Below are 5,000 nucleotides of genomic sequence, written 5' to 3'. Positions count from 1 at the left end.
GAAATAAATAATTCTCTCTACGATTATTCTGACATTTCACATTTTTAAAATAAGTGGTGATCCTAACTGACCTAAGACAGGGAATTGTTACTAGGATTAAATGTCAGGAATTGACAAAAACTGAGTTAAAATGTATTTGGCTAAGGTGTATTTAAACTTCCGACTTCAACTGTGTGTGTATATATATATTTAATGTGAGGCTAAAGCAGGATCAGTCAACTGGACAAACTGCTTATGAATTAACCAACACACAAGGAAATCATACAAGATTAATCGAAAGCAGATCTCTAGGAGATGGGATGAGAGAGAGAGAGAGAGAGAGAGAGAGAGAGAGAGAGAGAGAGAGAGAGAGAGAGAGAGAGAGAGAGAGAGAGAGAGAGAAAGAGAGAGAGAGAGAGAGAGAGAGAGAGAGAGAGAGAGAGAGAGAGAGAGAGAGAGAGAGAGAGAGAGAGAGAGAGAGAGAGAGAGAGAGTGAGAGTGAGAGAGAGAGAGAGAGAGAGAGAAGAGAGAGAGAGAGAGAGTGAGAGTGAGAGAGAGAGAGAGAGAGAGAGAGAGATGATGAGGGAGGGAGAGAGAGAGGATGAGGGGGGTGAAGGTCATATGAGTTTGGAATGACGCTTAAGGGAATGAGGATGTTTATGAACTTTGTTTTCTTTTCAACTTCCCCTCTTTCCCTCCCTCTTTCCCCCCCCCCCTCCCTCCCTTCCTCCTTCCCTCCCTCCCTCCATCCCTCCCTCCCTCTCTCCGCAATCACGATTCTAATCAGAGACAAAGACAGTCATGCAGGACAAAATGATTGACATGAATATGCAATAAAGAACCTCTTATTAAGCTGATGAAAATAACAAAGTGTTTGTCTGTGTCTGTGTGTGTGTGGTGTGTGGTGTGTGGTGTGTATGTCTGTGTGGTGTGTGTATGTGTGGTATGTGGTGTGTGTGTATGTGTGGTATGTGGTGTGTGTGTGTATGTGTGGTATGTGGTGTGTGTGTGTGTCTGTGTGGTGTGTGTATGTGTGGTATGTGGTGTGTGTGTGTATCTCTGTGGTGTGTGTATGTGTGGTATGTGGTGTGTGTGTGTGTGGTGTGTGGATGTGTGCCATGTGGTGTGTCTGTGTCTGTGTGAGTGTTTGTGTGTTATGTGGTATGTGTGTGTCTGTATGTGTGGTATGTGGTGTGTGTGTGTCTGTGTGCTGTGTGTATGTGTGTGTGTGTGCCCGTGTGGTGTGTATGTGTGGTGTGTGTGTGTGTGTGTGTGTGTGTGTGTGTGTGTGTGTGTGTGTGTGTGTGTGTGTGTGTGTGTGTGTGTGTGTGTGTGTGTGTGTGTGTGTGTGTGTGTGTGTGTGTGTGTGTGTGTGTGTGTGTGTGTGTGTGTGTGTGTGTGTGTGTGTGTGTGTGTGTGTGTGGTGTATATGTGTGTGTGTGTGTTTGGGGGTGTCACTAGAGCAGACACAGGAGATGGTCTGTGCCCACTGAGATCTGACAGCAGTCTGTTTAACTGGTGATTTGACACCTGCTCCTCTTCTATCACCTCTCTCTGTCACACACACACACACACACACACACACACACACACACACACACACACACACACACACACACACACACACACACACACACACACACACACACACACACACACACACACACACACACACACACACACACACACGTGTGTTCAGAGGAGGAGAACATACCTTGTTGATGGGTTCCAACTGTCATTTTTCCCAGTGAGGAGGAACAGTGGATTGTGGGCCGTTGGAGGACCAGGGAGGAGACAGGAAACAGGACTTTAGAAACAACGTTTGGTGTTTCAGGTCATTATGATTCATATTAGCATTTACCAACAACAGCTACTCTTCCCATAACCTCCTGAGGTTCAAAACCCAACACAATACAAAACAATGGGCTGCGTTCATTAGTCCACACCGCAGCAAAACACTTTTGCAACTGTTTCTTATTATACAAATTCAGGGGTTTATTCACTAGGAATCAAATGGAACGAAGCCACCCTGAAAGCTTTAGTCCACACCGCAGCAAAACACTTTTGCAACTGTTTCTTATTATACAAATTCAGGGGTTTATTCACTAGGAATCAAATGGAACGAAGCCACCCTGAAAGCTTTAGTCCACACCGCAGCAAAACACTTTGCAACTGTTTCTTATTATACAAATTCAGGGGTTTATTCACTAGGAATCAAATGGAACGAAGCCACCCTGAAAGCTCTCGTTTTCGTGGCAAAAAACGTTGTCCTTAGCGAAACGTTTTTATTAGGGTTTGCTACGGTGTGCACTAATGAATACACCCCAGGTTAGTCCCTCCTCTTTTCTTTCCTTTTTGTTCCCGTGAATTTTAATTTATTTAAGTAGGTAAGTCAGTTAAGAACAAATTCTTATTTACAATGACGGCCTACCTCCGGCCAAACCCGGGCGACGCCGGGCTAAATGTGCGCCGCCTTATGGAACTCCCAATCACGGCCGGTTGTGATACAGCCTGGAATCGAACCAGGCTGTCTGTAGTGACGCCTCTTCGAACACGTTCATTGGATCAGTCTAAAACGTTGTTTATACACTGCTGCCATCTAGTGGCCAAAATCTAAATTGCACCTGGGCTGGAATAATACATGATGGCCTTTCTCTTGCATTTTAAAGATGATGGTACGAAAAAAATACAACGGAATGGTTGTTTTCTTTGTATGATCTTTTACCAGATCTATTGTGTTACATTCTCCTACATTCCTTTAACATTTTCACAAACTTCAACGTGTTTCCTTTCAAACGGTACCAACAATATGCATATCCTTGCTTCAGGTCCTGAGCTACAGGCAGTTAGATTGGGGTATGTCATTTTAGGCAACAAAAAAAATGGAAAGAAATGGCGGATCCTTAGGTTTCCACTGGGCAAGTCAGTTAAGAACAAATTCTTATTTACAACGACGGCCTACCCCTGCCAATCCCAGACGACGCTGGGCCAATTGTACACCGCCCTACGGGACTCCCAATCAAGGTCGGTTGTGATACAGCCTGGAATCGAACCAGGGTGTCTGTAGTGACACCTCAAGCACTGAGACACAGAGCTTAAATGTAGTTATTTAATGTTGGGTAGCCTACCTGTTATATGTAGTTAAGTAATGTTAGGTAGCCTACCTGTTAAATGTAGTTAAGTAATGTTAGGTAGCCTACCTGTTAAATGTAGTTAAGTAATGTTGGGTAGCCTACCTGTTAAATATAGTTATGTAATGTTAGGTAGCCTACCTGTTAAATGTATTTAAGTAATGTTGGGTAGCCTACCTGTTAAATGTAGTTATTTAATGTTAGGTAGCCTACCTGTTAAATGTAGTTAAGTAATGTTAGGTAGCCTACCTGTTAAATATAGTTATGTAATGTTGGTAGCCTACCTGTTAAATGTAGTTAAGTAATGTTGGTAGCCTACCTGTTAAATGTAGTTAAGTAATGTTGGTAGCCTACCTGTTAAATGTAGTTAAGTAATGTTGGTAGCCTACCTGTTAAATGTAGTTAAGTAATGTTAGGTAGCCTACCTGTTAAATGTAGTTAAGTAATGTTGGTAGCCTACCTGTTAAATGTAGTTAAGTAATGTTGGTAGCCTACCTGTTAAATGTAGTTAAGTAATGTTGGTAGCCTACCTGTTAAATGTAGTTAAGTAATGTTGGTAGCCTACCTGTTAAATGTAGTTAAGTAATGTTAGGTAGCCTACCTGTTAAATGTAGTTAAGTAATGTTGGTAGCCTACCTGTTAATTAAATGTAGTTAAGTAATGTTAGGTAGCCTACCTGTTATTTAATGTTGGGTAGCCTACCTGTTATTTAATGTTAGGTAGCCTACCTGTTAAATATAGTTATGTAATGTTAGGTAGCCTACCTGTTATTTAATGTTGGGTAGCCTACCTGTTATTTAATGTTAGGTAGCCTACCTGTTATTTAATGTTGGGTAGCCTACCTGTTATTTAATGTTAGGTAGCCTACCTGTTAAATATAGTTATGTAATGTTAGGTAGCCTACCTGTTATTTAATGTTAGGTAGCCTACCTGTTATTTAATGTTGGGTAGCCTACCTGTTATTTAATGTTAGGTAGCCTACCTGTTAAATATAGTTATGTAATGTTAGGTAGCCTACCTGTTATTTAATGTTGGGTAGCCTACCTGTTATTTAATGTTAGGTAGCCTACCTGTTATTTAATGTTGGGTAGCCTACCTGTTATTTAATGTTAGGTAGCCTACCTGTTAAATATAGTTATGTAATGTTAGGTAGCCTACCTGTTATTTAATGTTAGGTAGCCTACCTGTTATTTAATGTTGGGTAGCCTACCTGTTATTTAATGTTAGGTAGCCTACCTGTTAAATATAGTTATGTAATGTTAGGTAGCCTACCTGTTATTTAATGTTAGGTAGCCTACCTGTTATTTAATGTTAGGTAGCCTACCTGTTATTTAATGTTAGGTAGCCTACCTGTTAAATATAGTTATGTAATGTTAGGTAGCCTACCTGTTATGTAATGTTAGGTAGCCTACCTGTTAAATATAGTTATGTAATGTTAGGTAGCCTACCTGTTATTTAATGTTGGGTAGCCTACCTGTTATTTAATGTTAGGTAGCCTACCTGTTAAATATAGTTATGTAATGTTAGGTAGCCTACCTGTTATGTAATGTTAGGTAGCCTACCTGTTAAATATAGTTATGTAATGTTAGGTAGCCTACCTGTTATTTAATGTTAGGTAGCCTACCTGTTATTTAATGTTAGGTAGCCTACCTGTTAAATATAGTTATGTAATGTTAGGTAGCCTACCTGTTATGTAATGTTAGGTAGCCTACCTGTTAAATATAGTTATGTAATGTTAGGTAGCCTACCTGTTATTTAATGTTGGGTAGCCTACCTGTTATTTAATGTTAGGTAGCCTACCTGTTAAATATAGTTATGTAATGTTAGGTAGCCTACCTGTTATGTAATGTTAGGTAGCCTACCTGTTAAATATAGTTATGTAATGTTAGG

The 5,000-nt window shown here is 40.5% G+C and overlaps 1 pseudogene; it reads right to left on the bottom strand.

Annotated features, from left to right (window-relative positions):
* The window catches only part of LOC124020454, a 76,410-nt pseudogene that overhangs the window by 55,028 nt on the left and 16,382 nt on the right, over positions 1-5,000 (bottom strand).

Source organism: Oncorhynchus gorbuscha, unplaced genomic scaffold (assembly GCF_021184085.1).
Source record: "Oncorhynchus gorbuscha isolate QuinsamMale2020 ecotype Even-year unplaced genomic scaffold, OgorEven_v1.0 Un_scaffold_821, whole genome shotgun sequence".
In the NCBI taxonomy this organism is placed as follows: Eukaryota; Metazoa; Chordata; class Actinopteri; order Salmoniformes; family Salmonidae; genus Oncorhynchus; species Oncorhynchus gorbuscha.
Note: the sequence above shows the minus strand (reverse complement) of the source record. Positions and strands in the feature narration are given on the sequence as shown.